Source organism: Peromyscus leucopus, chromosome 3 (genome assembly GCF_004664715.2).
Source record: "Peromyscus leucopus breed LL Stock chromosome 3, UCI_PerLeu_2.1, whole genome shotgun sequence".
In the NCBI taxonomy this organism is placed as follows: Eukaryota; Metazoa; Chordata; class Mammalia; order Rodentia; family Cricetidae; genus Peromyscus; species Peromyscus leucopus.
Window position 1 is genome coordinate 23,802,116 of NC_051065.1, and position 19,680 is coordinate 23,821,795.

Consider the following 19,680-nt stretch of genomic DNA (forward strand, 5'->3'; position numbering starts at 1 on the left):
AGGGCAGCCGTCCCCCTCGCACCCAGTGCCTTGACAGCTGGCTTCCCCAGCTCCTGTGAGGGAATATCCCATTTCACCACATCCTCCAGGAAAGTGGAGGCTAAGTAAGTCAGCCTGTCTCAGATACGGAATTATTACTATTTTGTATTTCTTTTGGGGGGTGTGCTTTTCAGGTTTTGTTTGTTTGTTTGTTTGCTTTTCTTTTTTTTTTAAAAAAAAAAAAAGATCTCCCTCTATATCCCTGTATAGCCCAAAACTCACTGTGTAGTCCAGCATAGCCTTAAATTCAGCAATCCTTTTGTTTCAGCCTCCTTTTTTTTCTTTTTTCTTTTTTGGCAGTGGAAGGGACAGAATCCCAGGGGTTCACACATGCAAGGCAAGTGAACTACACTTCAAGCTAGACCTGGACTCCTGATTTTTCTTTTCAAGAGTTCTTACAGGCTTTGCTACCTGCCTGTGGTGTGACTCAAACCTAAGGAAGGCAGAATGAGGCACCAGAGCAGAGAGGCTCACCCTCCAGTCACGGCCTCAGCACCAACAAGAGTCCAATCCTCTGGACTTACAGCCCTTCTCAGGCCTCTCCCAGATGAGAAAACAGGTTTTATACTAAATGGCCAGCATAATGGAAAACACACCTAGTGCCAGCTCCTGGAAATAAGAAACTGGCTGTCTGAGACTCAAGCGTGAAGGAAACAGAACAATTACTCAAGCAAGGACTGTCCTGGGGTGCACCAAAGGAATACTCTATTCCACCAAGTCCACAGATTCCAAATATTCTCAGCGGTAAAACTCTCATTCAACCTGAAAATACATGGGGCCTCCAAACATGTTCTCTGTCTTGGCTTTAAAGAGAGGGAACCACATAAGGTGGTAGAAGACTCTCAGGAACCCAGAAAACAACCGCTTTGACCCTGTGATAGCTAATACTATCAACTCTAACAACCACGGCCAGCAAAACTAACCAAATGGCACCGTTTGTTTTGTTGCGCCTCAGGTGCCCCAGGACTTTAAGCATACTAGGGAAGCACACTGTCACTGCATTAAACCCCATTTCTCCTTTTTGGCACAACAGCTGGGCATTTTCCAGACCCTTCTCATGTTCAGCAAAATAAACATTTCTGTAAGATCAGGTTTCTGTAATATCTGAACTCCCTAAGTCCAAGCCTATGGAGGGCAGAAGGGTGGGAACAGGTGAATATGAGCCCATTTACGTATTTCCTGGCTGCTAACACGGTATGACTAAATAACATATTATTATTATTATTATTAGTGCTCACTCCACTCTAGGTCCCAAAAGGGCCTAGAGAAGATTCGATAACTCCTAAAGAAGGAATTCACCGACCGAGGGCACGCACCTCCAGAAACCTTTTTCCTAACTACACCTAACCTGACCCTACCCAGAAGATGCTCTCAGGTCCTTAGTTTGCAACTAGGGACATTTGCTTGAACTGAGGTTACAGATCTGTAGCCTGTGTTTGAGATCAAATCCACGGACACGTCTTATTTTGCTCATAACATTGTTTTTACTTTCAGAGAGTTGCCTCTCCTCACCGGGCAGGCTTCTGCAGCATCAAATGCTGAGCTGCAGACTCCCATAAGCGGCTTTGCCCAGCAGTAACTGTATCCTCCTCTAGCGCTGAGTTCCACAGCGACACTAAGGGGTACATACTCCTTAACTGGAGAGACCTGTACTTCGGGGGTTCTCAACGAGCGGGCTTCTTTCTTAGTAAAGATGGACTGAGCACTTTGAATCACAATTGCTTTCAAGCTGGACTCAGGACGGGTAGCTCAGGGGCGCTGGCAACTCACTGTCGCCACATCAGCTGGACACCAAGAGGAAAAGCAGCTGGCTTAGAAACTGAGGTCGCGACCCCAGAACTGGAGTCCGACTCCGGCCGAGTAGGAGCAGATGCTCGCCCTCTGCCCGGGCTCGTCTATGCCAGCTGCCTAGGCGACGGCCCTCAACACTCCCGGCCCTGCTTCGCTTCGAGACCGCCCGGCGGTGCTGAGCACCTGCGCCTGGAGACCGGGAGGGCTCGCCCACCCGACGGCCGGCCTGCCGGCACTGGACCTCGCCTTGCCAGCGCCCAGACACACTTATCCGGACCGCGGAGCGCGCAGGCGTCTCCCAGCTGACAGGCTCTGGAGGCACCGCGGCCCGCGACCCAGCACGATGACCTACAGGGAGCACAGCCGAGTCGCGGAATCCTCAACACCAGCGTCGTGGGCATCAACACTGGCGTTGGCGACTGCAACCAATCAGTGTCCTCCTCGCACTGCTCCCAACCAACCAGCTCCTGCTCTTGGCCAAAACCGCGCCCTCAATCCAACAGTGCCCGCCCATAGGGCTCACAGCCAACCAGGGGCTGGCTCGTGCAGGCTATCCGCAGCTCCTGCCCCAAACGTTCCCTACCCTGCCCTGGCAGCCTTGGCCCCGGGCTGGAAGCAGGTGTAGTGGGTGAAGGGAGGCCGAGGTACGCCTCCTCGTCTCTTCCCGGCCATTGCCGGCGCGCAGAGATCAGCGTCCAGCTGCTGCGCAAGCAAGGGTCGAACAGCATCCTAAGGCAGTGGTCCCCTCGAGGCTGCTGTAGTCCAGGCAGTTAACGGTCACGTGACACAAGCTTCCCTCAAGCCACTGTCTGGCTTCTGGGAATGGGGCAAGACTATCGTGTGCGTGGGGAGGAAGTACGCAGACCACGTCAAGGAGATGCGCACGGTGCTAAGCGAGCCTGTACTGTTCTTGAAGCGGTCGGTCCACCGCGTGCGCACCCGAGGGCTCACCTGGTTAAGGGGCGCTGACTGCCTGAACCTGCACCACGAAGGTGGAGTTGGGAGGGCTCTTGGGCAGGCGTGGTCAAGCCTTCTCCGAGGCCGCTGCCGTGGACTATGTGGCCGGCTATACCCTATGCCTGGGACAAGACTGCCAGAGGTGTGCAGGAAGAGTGCAAGAAGAAGCAGGCCTGCCCTGGACCCTGGCCAAGAGCTTCACGGCCTCCCGCCCTGTCAGCACCTTCGTGCCCAAGGAGAAGATCCCTGACCTTCATGCCCTGAGACTGTGGCTCAAGGTCAACGGTGAGCTCAGGCAGGAGGGCAGAACAGCTATGATCTTTTCCATTCCCTACATCATCAGCTATGTTTCCAAGATAATAAATAACCTTGGAGCCGGGTGGCAGTGGCTGTGCGCGCCTTTAATCCCAGGGCTTGAGAGGCAGAGCTAGGCAGATCTCTGTGAGTTCGAGGCCAGCCTGGTCTACAGAGTGAGCTCCAGGACAGGCACTAAAACTACACAGAGAAACCCTGTCTCGAAAAACCAAAAATAAATGAATAAGTAAATAAATAATCTTGGAAGAAGGAAACCTTATCTTGACCGGGACTCTAAAGGGAGTTGGGCTAGTTAAAGAAAATGATGAGATCGAGGCTGGAATAGACGGAGTGGTTAGTATGAGGTTCAAGGTGGAAAGGTCAGAATACCGAATGTTCTTAAAGAGTGTCAAAAGTGAAGGGAAACAGGAGCAAGTGGAGGTAACTAAATGACAATCGTAATGAAAATATAAAAATTATGTCATTAGATTGCTAGGTCTATATCAAAGAAAGCGGATCCTTAAAAACAAACAACGTGATCTAAAAGGACTGGGACGGGAATAGAAATGGGAATAACCAAGGTAAAGGATATGTGATGCTTCCCAAGAGGAGATGTGTTAAACTAAACTCTGAGAGGCAATAGTTTTTGTCTCCAAAACTGAACCGAACAGACTTTTCTGTAAATCATTCTGAAGTCTATAGAGAAAAGACTTGAAAACTGCAAAGGAAAGTAATTCATTAGTGATACTAACCTTTAGAATGCTATTTATTGTGGGAACCCACAAAGGTTTCCTAGATAGATCTGAGCTTGCTTTACACAGCAGGGCTGCATCAGGGGATGGCTGGACCACAAGCATGGTCACCAGGTGCCTGGGATGGTCTGTGCACACTTGTCTGTGCTGGGGGAGGTCTTTTGCCTCACTCCTTGGCATTCCTTTAAAAAGCCCTTTAGTAGAGACAGAAGGGGCTGGTGGGTTTGGACCCAGGCCCTCCCAAGGCTATCCTGTTCTCTCTCTCTCTCTCTCTCTCTCTCTCTCTCTCTCTCTCTCTCTCTCTCTCTCCCTCCCTCCCTCCCTCTCTACCTCTCTCCCTCTCTCCCCTTCCCCCCTCCCTCCTTCTATCTACAAATTCCTCATCTCTCCTTGCTCAGGAGTACCCTGGGTCGGTAAGAGGGAGCTGGTCTCCATCAAATGGTCCCAGAACAGGGACAAACCAGGGTAGCTGGTGAAAGCTGGGGGAGAAAGCCCCACGGGAAGCAGTTGGACTGGTCCGGTTTTGTAGTAGAAGTGAAGGTGGGTTTTTATTCTTGGGAAGATGAAAGAAAGGCTGGAAGGATGTCTGAATATAAGGCTGCAGCACAGATTTCTTGTTATCTAGGTTTCTTTTTCTCTCCACTCAATCTTTCTATCTTAAGGAAAAAATGTAAGATAGTATAGGAAAAATTTAGAAATATGGCTTAAGAAAAAGATTTAGGAATAAAGTAAGCAGCAAGACTGAGAAACTAGATCCTAAATTTTTTAACTATGGGGCTATAAATGCAAAATCCTGGGCAAAGATCAGAGGGGAAAAAAAAAAAAAAACAGGCAGAAAAAAAAGATCCCTATGGAAGCTTTTGGCCTGGGAACAGCTAAAATGCTAAAAGTCCAAGCAGCAGAGGAAAGAGATTTACCCTGCAGCTGATATGGACAAAGAATTAGTTTCCTCCTGGCAGTAGGGGAAAGGGGCTGGCTAAAGCAACCCACCCTGACCCCGGAGCCCAGAATTAGGGAAGGATGGCTCAGATAAGGCCAGTGAGAGAAACAGTTTAGCTCAGATCAGAGCCATCTCTGCCCCTGTCCAACTGACTTGTGAAACCAGCCAATCACAGAGCAGGACAGCAGAATCCTGGCCCTAGGGCCCAGGGGAAGAAACACAGCCTGTGTTTGGGACCTGAGCCAGAGAAGTGAACACTTTATCCCCAAACCCAGAACCCAGGAAATATGCCCTGACTCTGAAACTAGTTCCAAAATAACACTCTTGGCCCCTAGAATCAGAGTCAGTGAAAGAAATGTGCCCTGGCCTTAGAGGTAGTGTCAAAAAACCAAGAAAGGCCAGTGAAAAAAACACAGTTTGGCCCTGAAGTCAGGGCCATCTCTGCCCCTTGCCCACAAAACTGGCCAATCTCTGGGCAGAAAAAAAACTAACCAATCACAGTTGACTCCACCCCCTAGACATCCTATATAAACTGCCCTGCCTGGTCAGTTGTGAGCTGTTCTCTCCACCCTGGTAAAGGCGGCTACTCTTCTGGACTCCTCCTTCCCAAATATATCTCTTTCTCAAAAGAGGTTTGGGTAAAGACCTTCACTCACTGGTGCACAGAAGAACCTTGCTGGGACATCCCATAGTGGACTGAGCAAGAGAGAGCTGGTAGTACTGAGTCAGAGATTGTGGCTCTCCAGGAGAGGAGCAGGATTGCTGTGTCCTGCAGGGAGACCATCCCCCATCACACCAGGTATACCCTTCCTTGCTGAAGCAGTTCCAGGCCTGACTCTCCCGAGAAGTCAAAAATTTCCTTTCCAAGATTGGGCTGTTTCTTTGCAGTCCCAGCCATCAGAGCTGTGCTAAACAGTTTCAGGTGTCCAGGACATCTTCCGGGCACCTCTTGTTCTGAGTAGCTCCAGGTGTCTGGGATACCTCGCCCTCTAGGGCTGAACTGTCTCCTTGCAGTTTCAGCCATCAATTTACTAATATTTTGGTGCTGAAACCTGGGACACCAAACCCAGGGGTTTTTGTAGTTTACTTACACTGGCCATGAAGTCAAAAGTTTAGAGAACAGAAGTTTTGGGAGAACTGGGAGGTTTTTCTCTCAAAAGCTGAAAGATTTCTTGGGAAAAAAAACTTAGTAATCTCTCTCTAAAAAACTAAAAAGCCTTTCTTAACTAAAAAGCCTTTCAAAACTTTCTCAGTTTCTTTCTGTAAGAGCATAATTAGATTCACCGGGAGATGTCAGTATGGGAGAATCACCTGTAATGGCTTTAGAAGCAACAAACCTCTTAGAATATGGCAAATCCTCTCTGCTGGTAAAAACAGCAGCCAGAAGTTCCCTGCAGTTAGTGCCTAGCTAGAGAGTCCAGGCTGAAATCCGAAGCAGGAACAGCTTTCTCCAAGGTGAGGCTGCAACAGAGGCAGTAGGGGGGTCTGGGGAAGGGCTACTGGCAAGGAGGATGCAGTACAGCCTCTCCTCTCCTCTGACTGTGGGCGTCTGCGGCATCAGGGGCTTTGTAGCTGGGGGAGGAGATAAGCCATGACAACTATCCGGGAGAAAAGCTTTCTTTTCTGTTGGGGGGGGGGGAAACAGTCTCTCTGAAAGGGCTGGGAAAAGAATTTGTTTCAAGTTTCACTTTCTTTCACTGACCCTGTAACTCAAAGGGGCAAGCCCCAAAGGAATTTTGCTGTGGGCATGGAAGGGCCTGCCGGAGTGGGCATGCAAGCAAGCACTTGGCATCTGGAGCAGTGTCAGCAGGGGAAAGCACCTGACGATGCCAGCTCAGGGAGAACAGAAATCTCTTGATCTCCATGGTGAAAAGGCAAAAGGCTTAGTGCAAAGTTCCCATTGCAAAAGTGAAACCATGAAAACTAAGCCCAGTAAAGGGAACTGGAAGTTGACTCCTGGACCTGAAAGAAACTATGGGAAATGAAGTCTGAAAGGTACAGTGGGCCAAAATAGAGAAAGGCTTTCTGGGAAATGTAGTTTTTCATCTCAAGATGGTGATACTGTCCGAAAACTGGTTTGTTTTTGTTTTTGTTTTTTTCAGCACAGAATGAAGTTTCTTTTCAAAGCAATGCTAGAAAGCTTAGCCTTACCTCTTGAGAACTAAGATCAGATGATAGCTTGCCTCTCAGGAGATAATTTAAAACACTAATACCATTTGTCAACAAGCCACTTTAAGATCCTTAAAGCAAGGGAAAGCGGTCCATACATTGAACATTGTTTTAGATATGAAAAAACTTATGTGCAAATAAAAAAGTTCTTTGCCTCTTGAACAGCCTGCAATGAATGATTCCTTTGCAAATCTAATAGGGAGACAAGGAAATAGGCATTCAAAAAGAAATGACTGCTTTACAGATGGCAATCAAACTTCAAAAAAATCTAGTTATATCACAAAGTAGTTACTTCGCTTGAGAGTTCTCTATAAGAAAACAATGCTAAATTAGAATGTTTGCTTAGTGAATGCACTGATGTTTGTGAGAACAATCTGAGTTAAATAACTCATGGTTAGAGTATATCACAGCTGCTAATAATTGTTGGGCTGAAGTAATGCCCCCCATAACTTAGCCTAAGAAACGCCATTCTGTAGGAAACAGAAAGACAGAAGTTCACAGCTGTAACTAACTAGCCATCCGGCCTTGGGAGGGAGAGATAACTGTGGCCAGCCATCTGGCTTAGGGAGGAGATAATGGTGGTCAGCGGCCTTGGGAGAAAGACAGTTGGGTTAAATGAGGATATTTTATGGCGGGCCCCTGGCCTTGAGGAATAAGCAGCTGGGCTGGAAAGACACCCACTATACTTTGTGCAAGGACGAGTCAGCCACACATCAAACTTCTGATAATTAAAGAATGCGACCCAAGTTCACCCTGGCCTTCTGTAAAGCAACCAATCGGGACCCTGTAACTATGCCTCTAGCTCCTGTAGCCGCGCCTTTGCCCCTGGAAACCCATAAAAAGTCCCCTTTGCCCTGGGAAGGCGCGCAAGTCCTCCAAGAGACTTGGCCCCCAGGTACCTGTGCATTTAATAAACCCTCTTGCTTTTGCATCTGATCGGTGGTTTCGGTGTGTTCCTTGGGTTTGGGGTCTCTCCTGAAGGAAGATCTCCTCTGGGGGTTCTTTCATTTGGTGGCCCGTACGGGGATTGAGACCCCCTCCCTGGGACCACCGACCCACCATCAGGAGGTAAGCCGGCCGGCCTTAATGTATGTCATTTCTGTCCTGTCTGAGTGTTGTCTGTTTGTCTGAATGTTGAATGTTGTCTGTTTGCGCGCCTGATAATCTGTCGGAGTCAGTGGATCGGAAGGGCTGACGAGCCGGACTTCGCCACTGCCCCCCTGGAAGACGTTCCACGGGAAGCCTGAAGTCCCCTCTCTGGGGCACGGTCTTTCTGGTTTTGCTTTCGGTTTGGAACCGAAGCCTGAAGTCCCCTCTCTGGGGCACGGTCTTTCTGGTTTTGCTTTCGGTCTGGAACCGAAGCTGCGCAGCGTGTGTTAAGTCTCATTTGTGTTTGTCTGTCGTTTTTTTGTTTTCTGTTTAACCGTTCTCCTCCTAGAAACAGTCATAGGAAGCCGGATCAGCGGATCTCTCCCGCTCCCCGTTCCTCCTGACCCCTCCACCAGCGTGTTGTTTCCTCTCCCCGCGTTCCGCCGCTCCGGCTGCGGCGGCGGCAGAGGCGGCGGGATGGAGCCGGCAGGAGGCATTTCCTCCCCGGGGGGGGGGGGGGGGGAGCGACAGCTGAGTCTCCGCAGCCACCAGGAGCGGCGTTGGCAGCCCGGGTCCCACCATGCATGAGCCGGCCGAGAGCTGCTGAGGCGCCGGGCCGCAGAAGCGGAGTTCGAGTGCAGCGGGCTCCGGCGCTCGCCGACCAGTCCTGTCCCCCCCGGCGGCGGCGGCGGCGGCGGGCGCCGGTGCTCCCCCCGCCTCCTCCTGTCCCCGCGGCCGCGGTGCGGTCGCGGGGGTCCGGGGCGGCGCTGGGGGGGGGCCTCCCCTCCTCGCTCCCTGCTGTCCCCGGCCGTCCGCGTCTCCCGCGCGGGCGGAGAGTCGGGGCTGCGCCAGCCGCGGTTTTCCGCGCGCGGCGGCTCGCCTCGGCCGGCACCTAGCAGCTGACTTAGAACTGGTGCGGACCAGGGGAATCCGATCGCGAAGGCCCGCGGCGGCGGCGGGCGCGGGTTATGGCGGGGGCGCACAGGCGGGGCCAGGGATGGGGTCGGCGGGGGACTTCCCCCCGGCCGGCTATCGGCGCCAAGCATGCTTCCGCCGCGGAGCGCACTTCCACCCTGGCGGCGCGCCGCGCGACCGGCTCCGGCCAGGTGTGGGAAAGATAGCTCAGGGGCGGCGTCACCTATGGATGCCGAGTCACCCCGCCCCGAGTGTTACAGCCCCCCGACAGCGCCGGAGGGACCGGCGGCTCCTGCACTCTTGCAGCGGCCCCTGAACAGCAAGGCTCCTGCTCCCTCCCCAATTGCTGGTCGCCTACGAGGAAGGCGCACAAACCAGCCAAAGACAGCCTAGTCTTCCGAGGCTCGGAGGTTCCAGGAGACGATAAAAGACCCACCCAATTGCCTAATGCAGCCTTTCCCCTCACCCGCCCGAACTGGGACTCCGCGACCCCGAAGGTAGGGAACACCTATGTCTCTATCGCCAGTTGCTCTTAGCGGGTCTCCGAGGGACTCTGGACCCCCTACCAATCTGGCTCAGGTTACCAGGAAGAGACGCCAGCGTTTTTGGAAAGACTTAAAAAGGCAGAAAAAATGTTTTAATAAAAAAAAAAAAAAAAAAAAAAAAGTCCTGGCCACTGTAATGTCTCAGGGACAGGTCAGAGAGGGAGTTAGGACTAGAGATCTTAACAAAGACCAGTATGCTTACTGTAAAGAAAAAAAAAAAACATTGGGCTCGTGACTGCCCAAAGAAGCCTCAAGGGTCTCGGAGACCTAAGCCAAGGGCCAAGGACCTCCTCAATCTGGAGGATTGGGGAGGTCACGGCCAGGAGCCCCCCCCCCCGAGCCTAAGATAACTCTCAAGATTGGGGGGGCAGCCAATGACCTTCCTAGTGGACACCGGGGCTCAACATTCAGTCCTGGGCCATACCGGAGGCTCTCTCAGTGACTGCACAGTTTTGGTCCAGGGGGGCCACAGGTAGCAGGAGGTATCGATGGACCACCGAGAAAAAGGTTCAGCTGGCATCTGGACAGGACCCAAAGGGACCCCCCTACAAGTCCTAGCCTTTTGAACTGTTCGTGGACGAGAACTCAGGCTTTGCAAAAGGAGTGCTGGTACAGAGACTGGGGCCATGGAAGAGACCTGTAGCTTATCTATCCAAGAAATTAGACCCGGTAGCTACAGGATGGCCCCCCTGTCTGTGCATGGTAGCCGCCCTTGCTGTTTTGCTCAAGGATGCAGGGAAACTGACTTTGGGGCAGCCATTAACTGTGTTATCCTCCCATGCGGTGGAAGCTCTGGTCCAACAGTCACCAGATCAAATGATGTTCAGACCAGTTGTCTCCCTCAACCCCGCAACCCTGCTGCCCTTGCCAGACCCATCCAAGGAGCACAATTGCCTCCAGATTCTGGCGGAGGCCCATGGCACCCGCTCCGACCTAACAGATTTTATCTGGTTCACGGATGGGAGCAGCTTCCTCCAAGAAGAAGAACGGAGGGCCGGAGCAGCCGTCACCACCAAATCGGAGGTAGTTTGGGCCTCACCACTGCCACCTAAAGCATCGGCCCAAAAGAGCAGAGCTGATCGCGCTGACCCAGGCCCTCCGGATGGCGGAAGCCCGGAGGACCAGGAACTAACAAAGAAAATGGGGGCGGAATGGAGCCCCGAGCGACAAGCTTACATCATGGATGGACAGAGGCCTTCCTTACCAAGAAGGAGACCGCTAACGTGGTAACCAAAAAACTCCTGGATGACATCTTTCCCAGGTATAAAATGCCCCAGATATTGGGGTCAAACAATGGGCCCGCCTTCGTCTCCCAGGTAAGTCAGAAGGTGGCCAGGCTACTGGGGATTGATTGGAAACTTCATTGTGCATACCGCCCCCAGAGCTCAGGACAGGCAGAACGTGCAAATAAAACCATTAAGGAGACTTTAACCAAATTAACGCTTACAACTGGCACTAGAGATTGGGTGCTCCTCCTCCCCCTAGCCCTTTACCGAGCCCGGAACACTCCTGGGCCTCATGGCCTAACCCCGTTCGAGATTATGTATGGGGCTCCCCCACCAATTGAAAATTTCCTTCACCCTGATATCTCCTCTTTTGCCACTAGCCCTACCCTAGAGGCGCACCGCCAAGCCCTCCAATTGGTACAGAAGACGGTGTGAAAACCCCTGCCTACCGGGAGCAACTGAACCGCCCGGTGGGGCCTCACCCATTCAAGATTGGGGACTCTGTCTGGGTCCGACGCCATCAATCCAGGAACCTAGAGCCGAGGTTGACGGGATAGCGGCTTGGGTCCACGCGTCGCATGTGAAGGCTGCCAAGGAACCCGACGAAACTGAGGGCACCGAGACATCTAGTTCAACGCTCTCTAAACCCACTAAAGATAAGACTCACCCGGGGGTCCCCTTGATCCCCCTAATAGTCCTCCTGACATTAGGAGGGGCATCACCAGAGAGCCTGTTTCCCTGACGCTGGCCCTGTTACTGGGAGGAATTACCATAGATAAAATAGCTGCCGGGGTAGATACAGGGACCGCAGCTCTTATGGAAACCGGCCAATTCAGACAGCTCCAAGTAGCCATGCTCAACAGAGATGGTTTAAAGGATGGTTCAACAGGTCACCATGGTTTACGACCCTTGTCTCCACCATTATGGGCCCCCTAATTATCCTCCTGCTCGTTTTATTGTTCGGGCCATGCATCCTCAATAGATTGGTGCAATTCATCAGGGATAGGGTTTCTGTTGTCCAGACTTTGATCCTGACCCAGCAATATCAGAGACTCAGACAGTCAGAGATGGAGCTGACCCCTTATTCTCCATCTTAAAAATGAAAGATTCCATTTGGTACAAAAGAAAATGGGGGAATGAAAGACCCCCACTCCATTATGAGGATATGGGGTGTTGGGCTGAAGTAATGCCCCCCATAACTTAGCCTAAGAAACGCCATTCTGTAGGAAACAGAAAGACAGAAGTTCACAGCTGTAACTAACTAGCCATCCGGCCTTGGGAGGGAGAGATAACTGTGGCCAGCCATCTGGCTTAGGGAGGAGATAATGGTGGTCAGCGGCCTTGGGAGAAAGACAGTTGGGTTAAATGAGGATATTTTATGGCGGGCCCCTGGCCTTGAGGAATAAGCAGCTGGGCTGGAAAGACACCCACTATACTTTGTGCAAGGACGAGTCAGCCACACATCAAACTTCTGATAATTAAAGAATGCGACCCAAGTTCACCCTGGCCTTCTGTAAAGCAACCAATCGGGACCCTGTAACTATGCCTCTAGCTCCTGTAGCCGCGCCTTTGCCCCTGGAAACCCATAAAAAGTCCCCTTTGCCCTGGGAAGGCGCGCAAGTCCTCCAAGAGACTTGGCCCCCAGGTACCTGTGCATTTAATAAACCCTCTTGCTTTTGCATCTGATCGGTGGTTTCGGTGTGTTCCTTGGGTTTGGGGTCTCTCCTGAAGGAAGATCTCCTCTGGGGGTTCTTTCAATAATAACATCAGGGTTGAGAAGCAAAAAACTAAATCATGAAAAATTTCTTCCTCAGAGTAAGCTAATGAATATATTTCATGAAAGAATATCTATGTTCTTAACTCCTTTGAATAGTAGCAGTTTTGGCAAACAATCTTGCCAGAAATATTGGACTAATAAAAATCTATCAGAAACATCAGCATTGTTAAAAGAACTCATGGCAAATACAACTTAAAAAAATTAAGAAGGGGGAAAATTGTCTCAAAGTTTGGGATACGTGTGAAAGGCAGCTAAATCAGTTTTCCTGATATTGAGGTTCCATTTTGCAGTTTGGGGATAGTAGGAGTATAAGGAGGCCTCCAGACTACTGAGGAGTTTGAGATGAAGTTTTAGCAATATTTTTGGTACACAGAGGAACCTGCTGAAAGCTGCAAGTCTGGAACCCCACACCAACTTAGACAATTATCTTCTTCTATTGGGAAATTGACTATTAAGTTGCCAGCTAAGCAATTCAGAAACAGAATATCCCTTAGAAGGTTTTTCCTCTTATCTCTTCTTGCTTTTTGAGTTTGCTGTAAACTGAGATAGCTCTTAATAGAGTTTTTATAAAAGATCTAGAGTGCATAAAGTACAACGCTCACTAAATCCCAGAGCTGAGAGAACCATTGAAAAATTAGGCTCTTGTGTTCCACTGTCAGGAGAACTTTCAGAATGATATCAAAGCTGACTATAAACTCTGAACTTTACTGTAAACTCTGAACTTTAGAAGTGATTTACGTTCTTCCTTTCTTATTAAGTGAGTCTAACAGTTTTAAGAAAGTAGTCCTATAGAATGTAAGTTTATATTAGGGTAGATATTGTGAGTCTTTCTATATATTTGCTAAGGCAGCCCTATAGAGTTTCCTTAAGTATATCTATGAAAAATAAGACTATGTTCTGCTAAGAGATTCTTTCTAGTGTAAGTTAGTTTTGCTAAGCGTCTTTATAGTTCTTCTAAGAAATCTCTCCTAGATATTTTCTAAGGTAGTCCTATAGAGTTTTCTTATGAATATAGGCTTGTAAGAAGTATAAATAAGAATATGTTGAATGTGAGTTTGTGAAGTGTTAATGTTGAATGTGAGTCTAAATGCTTATGTAAGCTAGCTAAAAAGTGTAAATATGTATATAGATGATAGGTCAATCAAGAGAGCTGTAAATATGAACAGTGATGTTTATACGAACAATATGTTAAGGTTAGTGAACCAGAGTTTGGTAAAAAGCTAAGGGAATCTTTAATTTGGATGTAGTTTATTGGATACAGTTTGCATCAAGAGTTTTCGTTGAGAAAGGGCTTGGCACAGCTAAAATTGTTTTGGACATCTTAAGACCCATTCCAAAAAAGATATGCCATCTCTATTATCCTCTACTCCTGTGCTGGGAGGTGTGGCAGCTATGGAGATTGCTGTGGAAGTTGTAAGCTCAATAGGAACCTGGGCTAGAGCTGAGTTAAGATCAGTATTCCCTCCTATCAGAGGCTGAGAGTTAATGACGGGCAACTTTCTCTTGATAGCTTCCAACCTAAAACGGAGTATACTTGATAGAAAACATATCTCCATGATGGGTAATGGAAGTAATGATCAGGGAGAATGACCTAAGACAGACCTCAGTCTATCTGATGGAGCCTAAGGGTCTCTTTAAAAAATTAAGAGGAGTGACCTGTGGGAGCCCACAAAGGTTTTCTAGTGAGATCTTAGCTTGCTTTACACATCAGGGCTGCATTAAGGGATGGCTAGACCACTGTGGAATAGGAATATGAAATAAAAGTCCAGCTGTATATTATAAGCTATACCTTGACCAGACCAAGGATTAGTCAAGTGGGAAGCCATTTAGCAAGGACTGTTTGGTGTTACACAGTTTAATATTCAGTTGTGCCTTGCTATGAATTCCTTGTGCTCATAATTCTCCGTGTGTGTGTGTGTGTGTGTGTGTGTGTGTGTGTGTGTGTGTGTGTGTGTGTGTGTGAACCTGCCTTTCAAGGTACTTGGATAGAGTCATGTAGACAGAACCTTCTGCCTCTGAGCTCTTGGCTCCTCTTTAGTATTTATTTTGGGTATCTGCCTTTTGCAAATATCTTCCCTAAGCTACTTCCTAAGATAGAGCCAACCCCAAACAAACCCTTGAAAGACAAGGAACAGATAGCTACCAGATTACCTCCGAGATGCCTGTGCCCCCCACCCCCAAACTAAGGTAAAATGTCCTTTCACAGACAATCTGTCTCCCAGACCAAGTGCCTGTCCCATAGATGCATAGCTTTGTTTCTTGTGCAAATCAAGTTTAGGTCTTCCCCTCTTTCTCACTGCCCTCAGAGCAACTTCTTAGATCAAAGGGGTTTCCCCTCACTAGCTGCTTCAAGCTGTGATGCAGATTGACTAGCCACCAGTACTCCTCCCCTGGCCTGTCAGGAAACTGGCAGCAGTATAAAATAGTGACAGTTTTAACTTTTAGTGACCTACAGATTTTTCCCTACCCTATCACCTGTAAGTTCGTAGTTAAAACACATTTATGATAAACTTGTAATGCTTTCACCTAACCACAGTAAGGATGTATTTCTAGCAATAAATTCCTTTTCTGATGTATTCCAACTGCTATCTGACTCCACTCTTGTCTCTCCTTTTGGGTTGCAAATAAAGTTGCCGGGAAGCTTTTGGTGAGGACTTTGCAATCTTGTGTTGTAGAATAACATGAGGTGTTGCTGCTTGGGAAAAGATATAGACCAGTCCCGAGAGAAGGAGGAGAGGATTGGATTGAGGAATTGAATTGAGGGAGTTGAACTCAGAGAATTGAATTGGTGGCTGAATGATGGTGGCAGATGAAAAAACAAATTGGATGAAAGAGCTTTGTGCATCTGGATTCATTCCTGCGCTGATGGTAGTGCCCCTTCTGGGCCCCTGGGATAGTATAATATTAAGGCTGGACCTTTAATATTATACAAAAGACCACGTGCATGGTCACCCAGTGTTTGAAATGGTCTACACTTGGCTGTGCTGGGGGAGGTCTTTTGCCTCACCCCTTGGCATTCCTTTAAAAAGCCCTTTAGTAGAGACAAAAGGGACTGGTGGGTTTGGACCCAGGCTACCCTGTGTTTCTCTCTCTCTCTCTCTCTCTCTCTCTCTCCCTCCCTCCCTCTCCCTCTCCCTCTCCCTCTCCCTCTCCCTCTCCCTCTCCCTCTCCCTCACCCTCACCCTCACCCTCTCCCTCTCCCTCTCCCTCACCCTCACCCTCACCCTCACCCTCACCCTCACCCTCACCCTCACCCTCACCCTCACCCTCACCCTCTCACCTTCTATCTACAAACTCCTCATTTCTCCCTGCTCAAGAGTACCCTGGGGGATAAGAGGGAGCTGGTCTCCCTCAGTTTATACAGAGCACTCCAGCTGATTCTTACTAGGGAAAGCACTTCATCCCAAAGTCAGATAAAAGTTTTGTTATCGAGCAATTTGTGAAGTCCTGCCTCGTTTACTTTGGTTATATATATTGGGCTGTGGCGTCTGAGTTTGGGAGATAAGTTTGAAATTGTTTTCCATTTCTTGTGTGACTGAAAAGTGTACTTTCTTTTCCAGTGGGGGACAGGCACTTCTTCCTCTGGGGCTCCTGAGCACCATGCTTTAACTTATTAACAAAGTGAACCAGTACCTTCACATCAATCAAAGGAAAAGGCCCTAGAAAACTGACAGGCTGGAAATGCTGCTGCCTTTGCTCTTGCCTGCACCCTTCCCTGATTAAAAAGCCTGTCAGGATTCCCAGCACAGCTTTCAGAGCCCAGTGGAGTCTTGTAGAATTAGGCAGGGGCTTCTGCTATGAGGGTACATAGTCTACTGGCCCCTTTCAGGAGGTCTGTTATTTCTTCTAGTAATTTATCAGTACTGCTAGGCATATGCCAACCATAGTTCATTCCACATTCCTGTGCATTTTGTGTTTTTTAGCAAAGCTGTGAGATTGGTATTATATGTGTCATCCTGATGATGATGTGGACTTAGAGGCTAGGGCCAAGTTGTAAGGAAATTGTCACAAACTCAGAACCTAGTTTTTTTTTGTTTGTTTGTTTGTTTTTGTTTTTGTTTTTGTTTTTGAGACAGGATTTTTCTATGTAGCTTTAGAGCCTGTCCTGGAACTCATTCTGTAGACCAGACTGGCCTTGAACTCACAGAGATCCGCCTGCCTCTGCCTCCCAAGTGCTGAGATTAAAGGCATGTACCACCGCTCAGCTCAACAAAATATTATATACCTATTTTTAAAAGTAATTATAAGTTTCAAAATATATTAGAAAAAAGTCCATACAACAAAAATATTACCAAGTGATAAGGACTCAACAATAATTGTTATTTTTGTGTTCAAAGACTAAGCACATAAGACTATGTACTTTGCAAGAATTAACCTGAGTTTTCCCAGTTGCCATGAGAATTTGTAAGTAAGAACCACAAAAGGAGAAACTTAGAACAGGAGGCCTGAGAATGCAGATGGTGCTTGAACCTGCAGCCACAGAGCCTGCATACTCAGCTACCTTTGTTTCTAGCTCTGTTTGAGCTTTTATATCCCATCTGGGAAATGGGCAAAATAATTCCCCTCATACATATAAATGATACCAGTAAAATGTTATTTGAAAGTTATGTAAAAAAGACTCAGAGCCAGGCGGTGGTGGCTCATGTATTTGATCCCAGCACTTGGGGGTTCTCTGTGCTTTCAAGGCTAGCCTGGTCTACAGAGCAAGTTCTAGGGTAGCCAGGACTACACAGAGAAACCCTGTCTTGAAGGAAAAAAAGTTTCAGTAATGTTAAGTAGCTATTAATATTATAGCAATTTATGGGACTGGAGAGATGGCTCAGTGGTTAACAGCACCGGCTGCTCATTGCAGAAGACAAAGTTGGGTTCCCAGCACCCATATGTCAGCCCACAACTGTCTGTAACTCCAGTTCCAGGGACTCTGACACCCTCTTCTGCCCTCTGCAGGCACCAAGCATGTGGGACACAGACATATGTGCTGGTAAAACACTTATACACACAAACAATAAAATACTAAAAATAAAAAACACATTATAGAAATTTGTGAACTGGACATGGTGGTGCATGCCTATAGTCCTAGTACATGGGAAGTGGAGGCAGGAGGATCAGGACTTCAAGGCCAGCCTAAGATGTATAGTGAATTTGAAGCCAGATCATCTACAAAACAGCAACTAAATACATAAGCACACACACAGACACACACATAGACACACACACAGAGACACACACACACACATACACACACAGACACAGACACCTACACACACGGTAGCAATTTATTACCTAGAAATGTATCTTAAGGCAATGATTAAGTACATGTATAAATGTTTCACTGTTCTTTATAACAATAAGAAGTAGAAAACAACTCTTTTATTGTTTTGTTTTGAGACAAGGTCTTTCTATGTAGCTGTCCTGGAACTCAACTATGAGACCAGGATGACCTCAAACTCACAGAAATCCTCTGGCCTCTGCCTCCCAATATACTAATAAACATACTAATATGTTTATTATACTAATAAAACATACTGATGCCACTAAATTGTATATGTAAAAATGGTTAAGATTATGAATTTTGTGCTATATGTTTTATCAGAATATAAAACAAAATACATTTAAAAACACAATTCACAAACTAAAAAGTGTGAGAGATTATAGCCATCCTGTTCTATTATCTATTATTTTCTATAAAAAATATAAAACTTGGCCGGTGTTAGTTTTCTGTCTGCGTTGTGTTCTTACCCTGCAATGAAATGTCACGAAATACGACAGAATCTGCTTATAGAGTTTATTAGAAAACAAAGGACAGAAAGTGCGCAGGCCTGTGGGAGAGACACGTGCGTGGAGAAGAGAATGGGGAATATCGCGCCGGACTTTTAAAACCGGCTGGGGGCATGGCCAGGTCACGTCACTACTCTACGCATGTGCGTAGATCACATGGTCATGTTGCGCGCTTACATGACCATGCAATGCCACGGACTCTTGATCACGCGAGACCCCTTGGCCCGGAACTTGCTAGGCGGAGATATCCGGGCCCATCAGGTATCCTAGCTACGGGACGCTCTTGATGCGGAAATGGCTAGGCGGAAGTGTCCGCCTGGTAAATGTAACCGTGTTGTGAACCCTTCATTCCCAACTCTTTTACTTTTAAAAAAAAAGAAAAATTGTGGTTGACTGGGTGCGGGGGCGATGTTTCTCTCAAAGACTGCTTCCAGCTGAATAGTGGGCGTCGGTTGGCTCTTGGTGGGAGGGTGAGGGTATCTTGTGAAGTCCGGGAATAATGATGCGGGTCCTGGAACGACGTTCTGCCTTCTCCTGGTTCCGCGGCTGTCCATCCGTACTGGTGCTGGGGCCTCCCATTTAACAAGATACTGTTGACATAGAGAGAGCTTAGAGAGAAAGAATCATTATTATTTTGTTTTGGAGTTGGCATTTGTCTGAGGTAGATTTGGCCTGCCCAGATAGAGGCATGTGACATTTACCTGAGGTAGATCTGGTCTTAGTACTCTGCTTAATTTCTATCTGAGACAAGCCTCATTAGAGGTAGTTCATGTAAGGCACCTGTTTTCCTCAGGCAAGCCTTGCTGGAGGTAGCTTATTTTAAGACACCTGTTTCCTTATTAGGTTAACACTTGGGAAACACAGGTGATCAGTTGCTGCGTATTGAACAATGATAAATTATTGTATTACATTATTCCTTACCGCCTGGATATTTTTGATGGTCTTTTTTGCCTCTGGCTCTGTGTGGCCCTGGTTGGAAAGGAAGGGGTGGTACCTTATTCCTCTGGAATTGGCGGCAAAGCAGGGGATCCTGATGTCCTCTGGAGCTTGAGAGTGAGAGGCCCTGTCTGTTTCACTGTATATGAAGAGAGATTCTTCTGGGATGGAGGTGAGATAAAAGGTTTTAGGTGAGACAGGTGGACCCAGTGAGGAAAGCCCTCGAGTTTAGCAGCTGTAGGGGTTACAAGAATTACTTTGAAGGGTCTCTGCCACTTAGGGGAAAGGGGTAAAGGCGCTGACCCGGAGGGAAAGAAGAACCTGATCCCCAATGTGTATTGGAGCTGGGCAAGGATTGTCACAAAGCTGAGGCAGTGAACAGTCCGCATAGCTCCATAGAATAGACCTTAGATGACATAAAAGAGGGGTTAACAGGCTGTCTGGAACAGCTGGAGGCTTGGAAAAAAGACGT

At 48.1% G+C, this 19,680-nt stretch overlaps 1 long non-coding RNA gene and 1 pseudogene across 1 annotated transcript in view; one reads left to right on the top strand and one right to left on the bottom strand.

The window, feature by feature from the left end:
• The window catches only part of LOC114688114, a 53,730-nt gene extending 51,563 nt beyond the window's left edge, over positions 1 to 2,167 (bottom strand). The window contains exon 1 of the long non-coding RNA XR_003733752.2: positions 262 to 2,167. This is a non-coding gene — a long non-coding RNA (uncharacterized LOC114688114). The remainder of the gene's footprint in view (positions 1 to 261) is intronic.
• A 6-nt stretch (positions 2,168 to 2,173) lies between these two features.
• LOC119087570 overlaps positions 2,174 to 19,680 on the top strand; it is a 38,197-nt pseudogene continuing 20,690 nt past the window's right edge.